The following is an 18,894-nucleotide window of genomic DNA, read 5'->3' as shown; positions in this document are numbered from 1 at the left end:
ATATTAATTTGGCTGCATTGGGTCTTTGTTGCAGCACACATCATTTTTCTTATGGCACATGGACTCTCTAGTTGTGGAGCATGGGCTCTGGAGCCCACGGGCTCAATTGCTTTGCAGCATGTGGAATCCCAGTTTTCCGACCAGGGATTAACACTGCGTCCCCTACATTGCAAGGTGGATTCTTAACCACTGGACCACTAGGGTACCCAAAGGCATAGTTTCTTTGACACAAGAGTCTGTGTGTTTCAAGTTTCCAGCCACAGTCAGTGGCTCACTTGAGGTATATGAAAGTTCTCACAAGTATTTTGGAAGAGGATGAAGATTTTCAGAATATCCTCTGCAGTTTATCCAAAATGCTCATACTTGTCCTCTCCAGCCATTCCAACCCTCTAGTTTATCAGAGTTGGCAGTGGAGTAAGGAGTCAACCATGCACAGTTCAGAAAAATTCCCTAGGTGATTTTTATTCTTGACTCTTTCCTCTCCCATGGTACCCTCACCTCTAGCCCTAATTGAGAACCATTGAACTGAGAATTACCCAGCCCCTTGGGTTACTTTGGGAGTATTGTGGCTACATGAAGTCTATAAATGAGGTGTCCATTAACACACACACACACACACACACACACACACACACACACAACTTGGACCTTAAATAAGGCAATGATGGGATTAGACATATGCATAGTTACCTGAAGGAGAAGGGTGACTCCATTGAGTAGTTGAAGGTATTAACAGTCCTAAGTGAATGAAGTGAACGTCGCCCAGTCGTGTCCAACTCTTTGCTACCCCATGGTCTATGCAATCTGTGGAATTCTCTAGGCCAGAATACTAGAGTGGTTAGCTTTTCCCTTCTCCAGGGAATCTTCCCAACCCAAGGAGTAAACCCAGGTCTCCCACATTTCAGGCGGATTCTTTACGAGCTGAGCCACAAGGGAAGCCCAGTCCTAAAGAATGTGTCAAATTGAATGGGGAGGTTGTGCAGAGGAGAGAGAAATTGTCACTCAAGAAAACATAGATGAAAGAAAGTTGCTGAAGCAAGGATTGGTAGTGCCCATCGCCAAGGGAGCCTCAACAATCAGACCTGGTCCATCATGGACTATTGATAAAACCATCTCTATCATGAGAAGGAAGAATCAGGCCACTTATCTATTAGGGCTTGCCCAGTGACTCAGTGGGTAAAGAATCTGCCTGCAATACAGGAGCTGCAGGAGATGCGGTTTCGATCCCTGGGTCAGGAAAATCCCCTGGAGGAGGAAATGGTAACCCACTCCAGTATTCTTGCTGGAAAAATCCTATGGACAGAGGAGCCTGGCAGCTACAGTCCTTGGGGTCACAAAGAGTCAGACACAACTGAGCACACACAACAGCAACAGTCTGTTACCCCCAGAGCTAATTCTTTGCTCTTTCAAGTGATTGTCTGACCTCCTGTGTTATAGGTTGAGAAAGTTCTAGTCTGTATTTCTAGTCCTCAAGACAGTGGTTTTCATGGTAAATGGCTTTTGATTAAACACAATGTGACATTCCATGAAGCCTGATTGTAAGGTCCTGCCTGATACGTCTCAAACTGACTTTTCAACCAACAGTGACATAATAGTCCTTTTAAAAGTACTGTTCTTCTTTAAAAAATGTGAAATTCATATAGCATAAAATGAACCATTTTGAACTGAACAATCAAGTGGCACATAGCACACTCATAATGTTATACAACTACCATCTCTACCTTCTAAAACATTTTATCACCCCCCAAAAAGTAACCCTGTACCATTAAGCAATTGTTCCCCACTCTCCCTTCCCCCGGCCCCTGGTAACTCCCAACACTCATTCTGTGTCTACGCGTTTACCTATTCTGAAAATTGCATACAAACAGAATTATACAATATATGAACTTTTGGGTCTGGCTTCTATCATTTAGCATGTTTTCAAAGTTTATTTACATTGTAACATGGATTGGTACTTCATCTCTTTCTATGGCTGAATGCTATTACCTTGCATATACACACCACAGTTGGTTTATCCATTCACCCACTGATGGACATTTGGGTTCTTTTCCACTTTTTGGTCATTGTGAATAGCACTGCTATGAACATATATGTTATATGAAAACACACATGTTAAGGAAAAACAAAGAATTCAGTTTGGATAAGTTGAGTTTGAGTTGTCTATTAGATATGAGTAGTAGTTATCACGTTTTGTCATTACCTATTTACTTCTTTATGTCTTTGTTAACTGCTATATCAGTGAACAACGAACAGTAGACAGTAAACTTGACAACACCAAGAACCAGATCTTTCTTATTCAGTGTTGTATCCCCAACATCTAACATGAAACTTGGCACTTAGTAGATGACCATTGAGTATATTTTAATAAATAAGTCAAAATGCAGTCAGGTCCAGCTCATCTTTTCTACGTACTTGGTTTGTAACACTACTTTCAGATGCACATTTTTATTATACTTTACTTACCACTGTATTTCTAGCACTTTCTCTATTCCTGTAAGAAGTGGCATTCTTGTATTCATAGTTTAATAAACCATGAAATGCCTCTCTCCCCATCTCCTTACTCTCTCTTTACCTTTCCATTCATGCAGTCTCTGGCACAAATGGCATACTTAATAAATGCTGAGGGGAAAAAAAGACCTGGTACTTCCCAATAGGGCTTCTCTAGTGACTCAGTGGAAAAGAATCTTCCTGCCAATGCAGGAAACATGGACCCAATCCCTGGGTCGGGAAGATTCCCTGGAGAAGGAAATGGTAACCCACTCCAGTATTCTTGCCTGGGAAAATCCCAAGGACAGAGGAGCCTGGCGGGCTATAGTTCATGGGGTGGCAAAAGAGTTGGACATGACTTAGCAACTAAGCAACAACAACTTCTCAATAACAGTAGTAATATTTATTGAGTGCAAACTCTGTGCCAAGTACTGTATAGAATGGTTTTACATCTCCTCACCTAATGCTTACAACACATGTATCAGCAAAAAGCCTAAAGCATTTTTTTTTCCAGTGTTAGAATCACATGCTTTGGAATGGGAGCTTGTCTATATAGCCAGAAAGAACAGTTGAGATGGGTATATTAATTTATTTAAGTGAATATATATCAATATCATTTTTTTTTAAGTACTGACTTGTGTCAGCATAATGAAGCCGTGGAGAACCTTGCAATTGGGCAAATGAGTATATTAAGTTAAAAAATTCATCAGGCAATAAACATTTACTGAGCCCTACTATAAAGATATTGGTTGGGGTAGGGAGAAACACAAGATAAAAGATATGAGCCTAGCTGGGGAGAGTTTGATCTAGAACAGGGACATGCCATCCGTAAGCCCTGGAAATCTGTCCATCAGTAGGCTCTCACCCCCTCTATGGATCTCAAGGGGATCATGTGAGATCCTCTGCAACTGAGTAGTTTGTAAAGGCACCCTCCAAAAAATTTCAATAGCCAGACCACAAAAATCTTATAGTGGAGGCTCTAAAACTGAATGCTGTTCTGAAGTCAGGTACCTTGCTAAGGAAGGCAGGAAGCTATGTCGAAACACAATCCCCTTCCACCTCGAGTGTGGGCTGTGCTTGGTGATTTGCTCTCAAAGAATATGGTATGACAGAAGAGGGGTGGGGAGTAACTTTACCATGGAGAAGTCAGGCAAACATACCTCAGCCAGGTGTCCAAGTAAAATCAACAGTAATATGTCATCTTGATAGCATTTGCCCTTGATATGATGTGATGAAAATGACACTTCACCTCTAAGGCGTTTTTACCAAAAATCCATAGCCCCAGTCCAACTCTGAGAAAAACATCAGACACAAATTGAGGGATGTTCTACAAAATACTTGCCAGAACTCCTCAAAACCTTCAAGATGATCAAGAAAAGAAAAGTCTGAGAAACTGTTACAGACCAGAAGAGTTTAAGGAGATATGACACCTAAATATTAGTGGTAATTCTGTAGTTCAAGAGTTCACACTTCTTCAGCGTACTGGTAAAAGTAAAAGCTATAGGGTTAGCGGGCCCTAGGTTTGAATACCAGCTCTCCTCTCTTATTAACTATGAGAACTTGGATCAACTTCAACCCTTTGAGACTCGGTTTACTCCCCTGAAAACAGAAATAAAATCAATACTTCCAACATCATAGAATTGTCATCATGCTTGAATTAGCTAATGCTTGTGGCATTCTTAGTATCAGGTCTGGCACATGTGTGCGTGTGTGCTAAGTCACTTCAGTTGTGTCCAACTCTTTGTGACCCCATGGACTGCAGCCTGCCATGCTCCTCTGTCCATAGGATTCTCCAGCAAGAATAGTGGAGTAGAAATCCCCCCTTTCCTACTCCAGGGGATCTTCCCAACCCAGGGATTGAACCTGCACCGCTTAGGTCCTTTGCACTGGAAGGTAGGTTCTTCACCACTAATGCCACCTGGGAAGCCCACTGAGGTCTGCACATAGTAAACAATAACATGAGCTACTATTGAATTCATCTTTATTTACTTTAGTGAATAGTATGATGCAGAGATTTAAGCTTTATTTTTACTCCTGGTCTTTAACCACTTTGTTCCAGCACTTTCTGAATGATCTATCATTTTCTAGTTGATTGGAAATCACTATCTTCACAAAATAATACATCCATATTTTTGTTAGAGGCTTTCTATTTTGTTGCACTAATTGGCCTACTTATTCTTGTGCAATTAGCACCCTAATTTGCAGTATTGTATAGGTTTGTAACGTTTTATAATTGCAAGTATAAGTACTCTCATTGTATTATTCTTTATTTATATAGAGAGATAAAGAAAAATATATATTTTTTATTTTCTTGGCAACACTGCATGGCATATGGGATCTTTTTCTTTAATGGCTTGTGGGATCTTAGTTCCTTGACCAGGGATTCAGCCTGCACCCCTTGCACTGGAAGCATGGTGTCTCAACCACTGGACAGCTAAGGAAGCCCCTATTCTTTATATTTCTACAGTTGTTCTTATTCAGAATTTATTGAGAAACTTCCATGTGGAGAGCTTTCATAAGTTTAGAGAAAGGGGTACTGGAAGCAGAGGATGTAGTCCCCACACCAAGGTGTAGGGGTGTGTGTGTGTGTGTAGAGAGAGAGAGAGACAAAGAGACTGATTCTTCCATTAGCCATTAAACGTCTTTCATGAATCTTATTCTCATGCCAGGCACAGTGTTTGGTTCTGGAAATACAGACTGAATAAGGCATGGACTCAGTCCTCAAGGAGCTTTCAGTGTGGGACCATGAACAAGTAAAACCGTGGTTCTAAGGCTGAATCACTTTAGAGGGTGCTGTGGGAATATAGAAGGGGGTCATGTCAATGAGGAAGCAATAGCTAATATGAGTTTTGAAGGCTATAAGTGAGGTGGTAAAGCAGAAGGGAAGCGAGGGCAAGAGGCAGGGGGACAGAGTGGAAGGGCCCTGTAAGACAGGGAACAGAATGTGTGAAGGTATGTCAACTTATGGAAAAGGACAATCCTCTCAATGTGACTGGAAGGGATGAGGGAGATCGGGGGAAGGACTGGAGTGTATATGGATATACACCTAGAGCAACACCAGGATATTTAAGTTCTAGCTGACGTTCTTTCTTCTCCCTTAAACTCTCAGCACACCTCATTTTACAAAGATCTTATCAGTCCAGATCATCAAGAAAGAGTCATATGATATTTTGTGACTGCTCTTGTTTATTTTTATTTAATTTTTACTTTGGTGCCTTGTAAGCAGCTACTAAGTAGATTTACTTGATAGGTATTCCTCTAGATACTAGGACACAGCAGTGAATAGAACAAAACCCCTGCCCTCATGGAGTTTATAGTTTTAGCAGGAGACGGATAATAAACAAGCAAATATGTAGTTTGTTAGATGGTGATAAAGGAGTCTATGGAGGGAAACAGATTAGGGGAGAGGGCTAAGTATGTCTATTGTAGTACTTACACTTCTCCACAAAGGTTTTGTGGAGTCAAGTCAAGGCTATGGTTTTTCCAGTAGTTATGTACAGATGTGAGAGTTGGACCATAAAGAAGGCTGAGTGCCAAAGAATTGATGCTTTCAAACTGTGGTGCTGGGGAAGACTTCTTGAGAGTCCCCTGGACTGCAAGGAGATCAAACCAGTCAATCCCAAAGGAAATCAAGCCTGAATATTCACTGGGAGGACTGTTGCTGAAGCTGAAGCTCCAATACTTCAGCCACCTGACGCGAAGAGCCAACTTGTTGGAAAAGAACCTGATATTGGAAAGATTGAGGGCAGGAGGAGAAGGGAGTGACAGAAGATAATGGTTGGATGGCATCACTGACTCACTGGACATGAATTTGAGCAAACTCCAGGAGATAGTAGAGTACAGGGGGGCCTGATGTGCTGCAGTCCATGGAGTCTCAAAGAGTCAGACTCAACTGAGTGACTGAACAGCAACCTCCCTACTAGGTTGAGTGTTTTCAAGGGCATAGATTGGTTTTTGTTAATCCCTGTAGTTTATGGTCCAGTGTCTGGAATAACGCACATGTAAGATAAAAACAGAAGAGTAGTATAGGTTAGACCTGGGAAGAGACCGCCTTGTCCAAATCCAGTCTCCATCACTAATTAAGTCATGACCTTGGGTAAGGTACTTGCTTGAGTTTCCTCATCTTGAAAATGGAGATATTGATAATACCTTCTTCATAAGCCTGTTGGGAGCATTAAAAGAGAATATATTGAAGAACTTAAGAGTCCCCCTAAATAGGTAGCACTTAATAAATCATAACTGTTATTAAAGAACTGACTGTGATATGAGTATATTCTAACAGCACGGACTTCAGGGCAATTAAAATAATTTATTGTTGTTTGAAAAATCTGCTCATGCTAGGTTAGGTCTTCCAATAAAATATCTTCTTAAATCACACTAGCATATTTTTGTAGCCCAAAGGTGTTCTGAGAAGTTTATCCAGAATATGGAGGCATAAGCTGCTGACAGAGACCCTGGTGTTTTTTGTGAGCCCCAGACCCTGGTTTGCACCCAGCATCTCACCAGAGCTGAGCCTCTCTGCCTAGTTACTAGGTTTGCGAGCATGGCATTAAAAATACGATTGTCCAGATTTATTTGGTGATAACACGTTCTGACAGTGTTTAGCCTACAGGCCATGTACATTTCCATCATCTCTTCTCAGTAAAGCGTTTGCTTGGAGCTATGTCATATGTCTAGAAATATTGCCTTTTCAATTGTCAACAAAGTAAGAGAGAGTCATTTCTTAAATTTGTCTGGGACGTTGTAGTTTGCAAAGCACTCTCCTATCCATTATCATTCAATCCACAAGCAAACACTCCAGAGAGACAAGGCAGGGTGATCATTTCCACTTAGCAGCTATGGAAACAGAGGCTTAGAAGGTTAAGCCTCAGCCAAGTTGGCTGAGCTTCTTCTTACTTGTGATTCTTCTCTCTGCCCTACAGCAGGCTCCCCATGAACTCTGGGTTCCCCCCAAATAGTCAACATGTCATTGCGGGCCCTTTCTCTTGACATTTGTTCATTTTTTTTCAACTTATCCAATATATCTACCTGTTTAGAGACACAAAATTGACAGTTACACTTTTTTCAGGTCAGGCAAGGCTGACCTCAATCCAGTGGAGCATCACAGGCCCTCTGCATCCAGTCCCTCTCAGTTTTGTCACTGGGGTGGACACTCTTGGTTAGAGGATAGAGGCTGGAATTCTAAGTGACTCCAAGCAAGTCCGTAGTTTCCCTAAGTAATAATGGTGGTGTATAATCTGTTATCATGACACAATCTAGACATACTGAGATTCTCCCGGAAAACATACTCTGCTATTTCTCAGGTAGACCAGTAACTTATGCTTTTAATTGGTGGTGTGCAATAGATTCAGAGAAGGCAATGGCACCCCACTCCAGCACTCTTGCCTGGAAATTCCCATGGACGGAGGAGCCTGGTAGGCTGCAGTCCATGGGGTCGCTAAGAGTTGGACATGGCTGAGTGACTTCACTTTCATTTTTCACTTGCATGCATTGGAGAAGGAAATGGCAACCCACTCCAGTGTTCTTGCCTGGAGAATCCCAGGGTCAGGGGAGCCTGGTGGGCTGCCGTCTATGGGGTCACACAGAGTCGGACACGACTGAAGTGACTTAGCAGCAGCAGCAGCAGTGCAATTTATTAAGATAATTTTGCTAACTTATTTTACCAGATAAGGATAATAAACAACAATCATCATAAAACAACAAATAAGAATAATAAATAACTATCATCCTTTTCACACCAAAAAGATAGAGAGAGAATATCAGAATAAGGAACAGCACATTTAGTTCTATGAAGAACTCAGAAATCAACCTTGTATCTCTTGTTCTACAGAGGTCTGTGTGAAACACTTCATCAGGCATTTGCTCTGGGACTGGCATTTGGAATCACAGCTCTGGGAGTTATAACACTTTTTGCCCTAGTATCCTTGGCTCGTGCTGTGTTCAGAGCAGGAGAATTCCAGGCCGGAAAGGCATGTGTATGGACTAACAGTAAAGTTTCTCTGTACATCTGAATTGGAGCCAAGACTTGTGAATCATCCTTTCTGGATATTCTATTAAAAGAAGTGAACATGATATAATTAGGTAGCATTTGCAACAGTATGTTTGTTTTTGTAGTGGTTGGGACAACATGTTAATCCCAGAAAGTCTTAGCTTGGGAATAATTATGGACTCTGCAGTCAGCAGAAGGAAGGAAGCACCTGATTTGATGTCACATGTTATGGTGAATCATGAAATTGTCATTCACTGATGATATCTTGACCTTCCTCTGTGACCAATACTCATTTTTAAAAACCCTACTGTGAAATTTAGGTAGACATCATACATGTCATTATAAAGTCAAAAGTATATAACTAAAAGAAGGCAAGGGAATAAGAGAGGGTAATAAAGTTTTTGAGTGTCTACTTTGTGCCAGATATATGCAAAGAAACCAAACATCATTCACAATAAACTTGGAAAATTAATCAGCCATCTTTATTATACAAGTGAGGAGATTGAGATGAAGATAGAAAACTTAAATAAGGTCATATAGCTGGAAAGTGGCAGAGTTCAAATCTATTTGATTCCAAAACCATACTCTCTACATAATACTACCAGAGAAAACAGAACCAAGACCTAGAGTTCTGACATCTTTTAGCATGGTGAAATGTAAACAATGAAATTAAAAATACTCACTGGTTAAAACTAGAGGGAAACTTCTTGGACTTAACAAAGAGCATCTATTAGAAAACCTACTGATAGCATCATACTTAATGCTGAAAAACTGAACGTTAGAAGATTGCTTCCTAAGACTGAGAACAAGACAAGGAATTTTATTCTCACTGCTTCTATTAAACAGTTCACTGGAGGTCCTTGCTAGTGCAATAAGGCAAGAAAAATAAACAAAAGGCTGACATATTAGAAAGGAAGAGATAAAACCGCTTTTATTTGTAGATTAATAAGATTAGAGAATCTTCAAGGATCTAGAACAAAAATCTACTACAACTAATAAATGAATTTAGCAAGGCCAAAGACTACAAAGTCACTATAAAAAATCAATTATGTTTCTATATAGCAGAAATGAACCAGTGGAAAATGAAATTAAAAAACCAATGCCATTTACAATAATACTGAAAATGTTGAAATACTATCAGATAAATTTAAAATAATATGTTAATGACCTATACACTGAAAAGTATAAAACACTGGTTGGGAAAATTAAAAAAAAACTAAAAAGACAAAGAGATATACTGTGTTCATGAGTTGGAAGACTCAATGTTGTTAAGATGTCAATTTTCCTCAAATTATCTATGAACTCAATGAAATACCAATCAAAATACTTGAAGGCTCTAATTTTTTTTTTGGCTAGAATTTGACAAGGTGATTTCAAAATCTATGTGAATACACAAATGTCCAAGAATAAACAAAATAATTTTGGAAAAAAAGAACCAAATTGGAAGATTTAAATTACCTGATTTCAAGATGTAAATTTAAATCTATATTAATCAAGACAATATGGTATTGGCATAAGGACAGACACACAGTTCTGTGAAATAGAATACTTTTCAGAAATAGACCTACACATATTTGGTAAAATTATCTTTTAACAAAGGTACTACGGTAATTCACTCATCTCACATGCTAGTAAAGTAATGCTCAAAATTCTCCAAGCCAGGCTTCAGCAATACGTGAACCGTGAACTTCCTGATGTTCAAGCTGGTTTTAGAAAAGGCAGAGGAACCAGAGATCAAATTGCCAACATCCGCTGGATCATGGAAAAAGCAAGAGAGTTCCAGAAAAACATCTATTTCTGCTTTATTGACTATGCCAAAGCCTTTGACTGTGTGGGTCACAATAAACTGTGGAAAATTCTGAAAGAGATGGGAATACCAGACCACCTGACCTGCCTCTTGAGAAACCTATATGCAGGTCAGGAAGCAACAGTTAGAACTGAACATGGAACAACAGACTGGTTCCAAATAGGAAAAGGAGTATGTCAAGGCTGTATATTGTCACCCTGCTTATTTAACTTATATGTAGAGTACATCATAAGAAACGCTGGACTGGAAGAAGCACAGGCTGGAATCAAGATCGCCGGGAGAAATATCAATAACCTCAGATATGCAGATGACACCACCCTTATGGCAGAAAGTGAAGAGGAACTCAAAAGCCTCTTGATGAAAGTGAAAGTGGAGAGTGAAAAAGTTGGCTTAAAGCTCAACATTCAGAAAACGAAGATCATGGCATCTGGTCCCATCACTTCATGGCAAATAGATGGAGAAACAGTGGAAACAGTGTCAGACTTTATTTTGGGGGGCTCCAAAATCACTGCAGATGGTGACTGCAGCCATGAAATTAAAAGACGCTTACTCCTTGGAAGGAAAGTTATGACCAACCTAGACAGCATATTAAAAAGCAGAGACATTACTTTGCCAACAAAGGTCCGTCTGGCCAAGGCTATGGTTTTTCCTGTGATGATGTATGGATGTGAGAGTTGGACTGTGAAGAAGGCTGAGCACCAAAGAATTGATGCTTTTGAACTTTGGTGTTGGAGAAGACTCTTGAGAGTCCCTTGGACTGCAAGGAGATCCAACCAGTCCATTCTGAAGGAGATCAGCCCTGGGATTTCTCTGGAAGGAATGATGCTAAAGCTGAAACTCCAGTACTTTGGCCACCTCATGCGAAGAGTTGACTCATTGGAAAAGACTCTGATGCTGGGAGGGATTGGGGGCAGGAGGAGAAGGGGATGACAAAGGATGAGATGACTGGATGGCATCACTGACTCGATGGACTTGAGTCTGAGTGAACTCCGGGAGTTGGCGATGGACAGGGAGGCCTGGCGTGCTGTGGTTCATGGGGTCGCAAAGAGTTGGACACGACTGAGTGACTGAACTGAACTGAACTGAAGGTAATTCAATGGAGAAAAGATAATCTTTACAACAAATGATGCTGGAACGACCAGATATCCAAAAAAGGGGGACCACTCCCCCAAAAACACTTGAACTTTACCTCACATCACATGCAAAAATAAACTGTAAGTGAATCATAGACTTAAATGTAAATGATAAAAATATAAGAAAAAATCCTATGGCCCTAAGGTAGGCAAAAATCTTAAGATTTTTGGCATCCAGAGAGGATGCCAAAACCCAAAACATACAAGAAAAAAATGGATGAACTGAACTTTATCAAAATTTAAAACTACTATTCATCAAAAACACTGTTAAGAAAAGTTGAAAGGAAATCTGTAGACTGGGGTAAAAGATTCACAATACATATATACAACAAAAGACTTGAATATATAAAGGATATATAAAGGATATCTACCCTCAACTTTTCAAATGGGTACTTCACCAAAAAAGTTATATACAAATAACCAATGAGAATATGAAAACATGTTTACCATCATTAGTAAGAAGGGAAATACAAATTAAGACCACAAGATGATATCACCATGCATCCATTAGAATGGCTAAAATTAAGAAGATTATGGTCGCAAGTGTTGGTGAGGACGAGCAACTGGAACTGTCATTCTTTGTTGGTGAAAAAGTAAAATGTTACAATAACTTAGAAAATAGTTGACTGTTTCTTATAAAAGTAAACATGCACTTACATTATGATCCAGAAATCCTATTTCTAGGTCTTCACTCAACAGAAATGAAAAAATATGTCTACACAAAAATCTATACACAGAAACGTATAGCAGCTTTATTTATAATTGTCCAAAGCTGGGAATAACCCCAAAGTTCATCAGCTGATGAAATAAACTGATAAGCAAATTGTGTGATCCACCAATGCAATGGAATATTACTCAATAATAATAATAAAAGGATCTACTCATACATGCAACAACATGGGTGAATCTCAAAAACACTTTGAGTGAGAAAATACTTATATGTGAGTAAGTTCTGTATAATTCAATTTATATGAAATTGTAGAACAGGCAAAACTAATCTATAGGGATGAGAAGCAAAAAAAGAAAAAAAGTGTCTTCTTGGGTCAAGGGTGGAAGGATTGACTGGAAAGGGACAAAGATAGAAATGTTCTGTATTTTGATTGGGGTAGTGATTACATGGTGTCACTACATATGTTTGTCAAAATTCATTGAAGTTAAAATATTTATTGCATGTACACTACAGATCAATAATGGATATGAAAAGTAAAAATCTAAATTGATTTTTGGAATTGAAAATTTTTATTAAGTCCCAAGTGTGACTTTGTGTTGCTGCTGCTGCTGCTAAGTCGCTTCAGTCATGTCCAACTCTGTGCGACCCCATAGACAGCAGCCCACCAGGCTCCCCGGTCCCTGGGATTCTCCAGGCAAGAACACTGGAGTGAGTTGCCATTTCCTTCTCCAATGCATGAATGTGAAAAGTGAAAATGAAGTCACGCAGTCGTGTCCGACTCTTCGCGACCCCATGGACTGCAGCCTACCAGGCTCCTCCATTCATGGGATTTTCCAGGCAAGAGTACTGGAGTGGGGTGCCATTGCCTTCTCTGCTGCTGCTAAGTCACTTCAGTTGTGTCCGACTCTGTGCGACCCCATAGACGGCAGTCCATCAGGCTCCCCCGTCCCTGGGATTCTCCAGGCAAGAACACTGGAGTGGGTTGCCATTTCCTTCTCCAATGCGTGAAAGTGAAAAGTGAAAGTGAAGTCGCTCAGTTGTGTTCAACCCTCAGTGACCCCATGGACTGCAGCCTACCAGGCTCCTCCGTCCATGGGATTTTCCAGGCAAGAGTACTGGAGTGGGGTGCCAATGCCTTCTCCAGTTGCCTTCTCTAGATACTGTATAAAAAGGATTGCCCAGATGCTGTCTCAGGTTGTAAACAAGAGCTCTTTATTTGGAAATGATGGCCTGCCTAGGCAAGTAAATAGAGGAGAAGTATCAGACCAAATAGAAGCATTTGCTCCAAAATTTGATTTTTATTACTAGAGGACAGCTTACAATCTTAAATATACCAGAAGCAATAGGTTTTGGAGGCAGAAGACAAGAGTAAAGTCATAGGGATGCCTGTGGAGGAAAAAGGCGAGGCTACAGGAATCCCAACCAGTGCTCTAGGAAAGTCATCAGATGCCCCCATCACTTCAGTCATGGGAAAATTCCTGAAAGGGCAGATTGAAAGATATAGTACAGAGGACATTCACACTCTGGCAGCCTGGCGTTCAGAGTGGATCACAGTAGGCTTTCTCTCACCTGGGAAAGTAAAAATAGAAACATTGTATGATGGATGGACCTACTTGTAGGCATCTACCCTAAAGAAACATTTGTATGTGTGTAAGCAGCATGAATCGGAGAAGGCAATGGCACCCCACTCCAGTACTCTTGCCTGGAAAATCCCATGGACGGCGGAGCCTGGTGGGCTGCCGTCTATGGGGTCGCACAGAGTCGGACACGACTGAAGTGACTTAGCAGCAGCAGCAGCAAGCAGCATGAATGGGAACACTTGTGGAAGCCTTGTTTATAGAAGATAAAAAAGGTAACAACTTAAATGGGGAATGAGATAATAGAGTAAGGCACCCCTGCTCTATAGCAGACCTTGTCAGTGCTCTATCCACCTGTGTTGTCATGTCCAACTCTTTGTTACCCCTTGGCCTGTGGCCCACCAGACTGCTCTGTCCATGGGATTTTTCAGGCAAGAATACCGGAGTGGGTTGACCATTTCCTCCTGCAGGGGATCTTCCTGACCCACGGATCGAACCCACGTCTCCTGCATTGGCAGGCAGATTCTTTACCACTGAGCCACTCTTTACCATAGAAGCCCACTCTATCTGTAGAACCTGGGATTCACGATGTTTCTGTAATGCCCACAGACTTTCAACTGCTAGCACTTGCCCCAGTTATCTAAGGACTTTGGCCACCGGAGCACTCTCTGCCCAGGTGCATGACAAATCAAAAGTATGGAGAAATTAATCCCTTTCTGAAACAGCCCTCAACCAATAGTAAATGGGAGGTGATGGATAAATGCCCCAGCACTCTTTGGTTAGCGCGTTCCACACCCACGTCATACACCGATTCCCAGAGTTCCCTCTGGATTTGAACTCTGATTACCTACAGTGATCACTTGTTTGATAAAACACCTTTCATTGGCTTCTTTCCCTTCCTTGTCTCACTTCTCTATCCCTCTAGTGCTATTTTCTGAGATCTGCTGCTGCTACTGCTGCTAAGTCGCTTCAGTCGTGTCCGACTCTGTGCAACCCCATAGACGGCAGCCCACCAGGCTCCCCCGTCCTTGGGATTCTCTAGGCAAGAACACTGGAGTGGGTTGCCATTTCCTTCTCCAATGCATGAAAGTGAAAAGTGAAAGTAAAGTAGCTCAGTCGTGTCCAACTCTTGGTGACCCCATGGACTGCAGCCCACCAGGCTCCTCCATCCATGGGATTTTCCAGGCAAGAGTACTGGAGTGGGTTGCCATTGCCTTCTCTGTTTCTGAGATCACCTCTCACAAAAAGTACTTGTGCTTAAATCCTTGTTTCAGGGTCTCCTTTTGAACACATGTTGAAAGGACAAAACAGAACAATAAATAGATAATTATGAAAAGATATCCAAAACATATTGTTAAGTGAGAAAGTATGTTGTAAAGACTAGACATGTAGTATAATAGCACATATTTTTAAATTTTTTTTAATTTCTTTTTTTATTTTATTATTGGCTCTTCTGGGTCTTCATTGCTACATGGGCTTTTCTCCAGTTGAGGAGAGCCAGGGCTACTCTCCAGTTGCCATGTTCCGGCTTTTCATCGCAGTGGCATCTCTTGTTGTGGAGCATGGGCTCCAGGTGTGAGCTTCAGTAGTTGCGGCTCCTGGGCTTTAGAGCGCAGGCTCAATAGTTGTGGCACACGGCTTAGCTGCTCCTTGGCATGTGGGATCTTCCAGATCAGAGACTGAGCCTTTGTCTCCTGCATTGGCAGGCAGATTCTTTACCACTGAGCCAGCAGGGAAGCCCAGCATGTATTTTTAAAACACACAAAAATAAAACCATACATTTATAATTGTGTGTGTGTGTGTGTGTGTGTAAACGTCCATAAAATAGTCTAGTTGGCATGCACACTTAACTGAGAATAGTGGTGACCTCCGAGGAGAGTAGGACTAGACAACAGGGTTAAGGGAGAATTTTCTTAAGTAGAAAACTGAAAAGTTTAAAACAAGAATCTATTTGTGAATTGTTTGTGTTTTTTAAAAATAACATAAAAAACACTTCTTAATGTGATGGATGAGTTCATTTCACTTCAGCTTAAGAACCAACTCTGGGCACTGGGGATGTGGAGAAAAATAGGAACACAGTCTCCGCCCTTAGGGAGCTCCCAGAGCATCAGACAAGTAAAATCTGTAATGCTGTGTGATAAGCGCCATGATGGAAATAAGCAGAAGGGGCTATGGGAAGCCAGTGGGGCCCAGTCAGCTATCTCTAGAAGAAAACACCATTCCTGCCTCACCTCCCCTGTGGAGAGTTAGGTACACGTCAACCGAAATGACTAGGGTCCAGTCAGCACAGCTGAAAGTGGAACAATTGAGAATTAAGCAAATCAAGTGCTTGCCACCCAGTCAGAATAAAGATGATTTTAATAGAAGACTTGTGACATCCCTGGAGGCATGTCGTATAGGGAGAATTTCAGTGTTTCCAGCACCACCAGGAATCTCCAGTCAGACAATTACATTGGTGAAAGGCCCTTGGCCTTTGGAGGGCCACCAGCCAGAGGTCCCACCAGCCTCCCCCCCACACCTCCACCCTGTGCCCTGAGACCATGCCCACTGAGCGACCTTCTGCCAATGATTTAGTTTCCTGTGGAACATTGCCTAGAGGAAGAAAGTGTACTGACATGAGGAGGCAACTGTTACAATTGAGTTGTCAGTTACATTTTTTACTGAAAGATAGTCCTATGGGGTCACAGAGTCCGACACAACTGAAGTGACTTAGCAGCAGCAGCAGCAGTCAAGTGGCCTATTTCTTGCCTCTGGGTCTTTAATTTGGGGCCCCTTAGCCCAGTGGTTCTAAGCTTGTTGCACACACATTAAAATCTCCTGGGAAGCTTTTAAAAATACTGATACCCAGGCCAGATCCCATGTCGGTTAAATGAGAGTGAACACCAGACAGTGGTCAGCTGCCACCCAGGTCCACCTTCAGCAAACTCATTTTGGTAGCTTGAAACCAACCATGGTGGAAGTTTTTATACCATGGAAATGGGTTAAAAAATCACTTTATTTCCCTCTTCCTTTCTCAAGATATGAGTGGTAAACATTTACCACCACGCCACTGAAGCCAGGCACCAGTAATTTTTAAAGATCCTCAGTTCAGTTCAGTCGCTCAGTCATGTCCGACTCTTTGCGACCCCATGAATCGCAGCACGCCAGGCCTCCCTGTCCATCGCCAACTCCCGGAGTTCACTCAGACCCATTTCCATCAAGTCGGTGATGCCATCCAGCCATCTCATCCTCTGTCGTCCTCTTCTCCTCCTGCCCCCAATCCCTCCCAGCATCAGAGTCTTTTCCAATGAGTCAACTCTTCGCATGAGGTGGCCAAAGTACTGGAGTTTCAGCTTTAGCATCATTCCCTCCAAAGAAATCCCAGGGCTGATCTCCTTCAGAATGGACTGGTTGGATCTCCTTGCAGTCCAAGGGACTCTCAAGAGTCTTCTCCAACACCACAGTTCAAAAGCATCAATTCTTCGGTGCTCAGCCTTCTTCACAGTCCAACTCTCACATCCATACATCACCACAGGAAAAACCATAGCCTTGGCCAGACGGACCTTTGTTGGCAAAGTAATGTCTCTGCTTTTGAATATGCTATCTAGGTTGGTCATAACTTTCCTTCCAAGGAGTAAGCATCTTTTAATTTCATGGCTGCAGTCACCATCTGCAGTGATTTTGGAGCCCCCCAAAATAAAGTCTGACACTGTTTCCACTGTTTCTCCATCTATTTGCCATGAAGTGATGGGACCGGATGCCATGACCTTCGTTTTCCGAATGTTGAGCTTTAAGCCAACTTTTTCACTCTCCACTTTCACTTTCATCTAGAGGTTTTTAGTTCCTCTTCACTTTCTGCCATAAGGGTGGTGTCATCTGCATATCTGAGGTTATTGATATTTCTCCCGGCAATCTTGATTCCAGCCTGTGCTTCTTCCAGTCCAGCGTTTCTCATGATGTACTCTACATATAAGTTAAATAAGCAGGGTGACAATATACAGCCTTGACATACTCCTTTTCCTATTTGGAACCAGTCTGTTGTTCCATGTCCAGTTCTAACTGTTGCTTCCTGACCTGCATATAGATTTCTCAAGAGGCAGGTCAGGTGGTCTGGTATTCCCATCTCTTTCAGAATTTTCCACAGTTTCTTGTGATCCACACAGTCAAAGGCTTTGGCATAGTCAATAAAGATCCTCAGGTGATTCTAATTTGCAGCAAGGCCTGGAAATCAGTCTTAGTCTTGGCCTACACAGTGCTCATTGTGGTTCTTGAAGAACTTGGTTTCACCTGCTATTCTAGGAATGGGTATTTAAGGCTGCAGCTCTCTTTCTAACGTGGAACCACCGCTTTAAGGGTTTTTTGTTGTTGTTGTATAGTCACTAAGTCGTGTCTGACTCTTTGCAACCCACCAGACTCCTCTGTTCATAGGATTTCCCAGGCAAGAATACTGGAGTGGGTTGCCATTTTCTTCTCCATGGAATCTTCCTGAACCAGGGATCAAACCTGCATCGCCTGCATTGCAAGTGGATTCTTTACCGTTGAGCCATCAGGAAAGCTCAGTTAAGGGCTTTTAGGGAGAACAACTTTTATTCTATTCCGGAGACTGATCTCTGCAACTTGATATCTTGGGAGTGGGAAGGTAAAAGTTTTGTACAAGGCTCATTGTTGTCCTTTTAGTGAAAAGTATCTTGTCACATTTGGAGTCCAAGCTGAAAATGAATCCATAGGATATTTCCTATACAACATTATGAAATATGCTTTTTTATTGTATGTCCAGTGCATGTGAGTTATACTTTCATTTATTGATTTAAGAAGTCAGAATGACAAAAGGCACCTACAACTGTTAAACATTGCAATTTTATCACATAGTTTTAAACTTTTTAATAAAACTAATTTTAAGAGAAAATGTTCATCACTTAGTAACCAGGGAAGGAGAAAATTGTTGGACATTGCCTGGTTCTCTTGGCCAAGGACATGAGTCGGCGCTAAGGTATGGTCCTCAGGTTTGGAGTTGGGATGAGCATTTCACCTCAGGCCTAAAAGATGGAGAGGGGTAAGATGAGACCAGAGTTCTCAGATTCGTGCAAAGGGAGCAGGAGCTCTCGTGGGGTTTAAGCTATGTTGTTGACTTGAGTGGGAGCCTGGCTCTGGGGGAAAAAGGCCCAAGGCTTCAGGGGGCCTGGACAACACATGAACTTGGATTTGTCTGGCCTTACCTAGTCCCAGCTTCTTACCATACCCCATTTCTCTGA

This window comes from Bubalus kerabau, chromosome 4 (genome assembly GCF_029407905.1).
Source record: "Bubalus kerabau isolate K-KA32 ecotype Philippines breed swamp buffalo chromosome 4, PCC_UOA_SB_1v2, whole genome shotgun sequence".
Lineage (NCBI taxonomy): Eukaryota > Metazoa > Chordata > Mammalia > Artiodactyla > Bovidae > Bubalus > Bubalus kerabau.
This window is presented reverse-complemented; position numbering follows the sequence as displayed.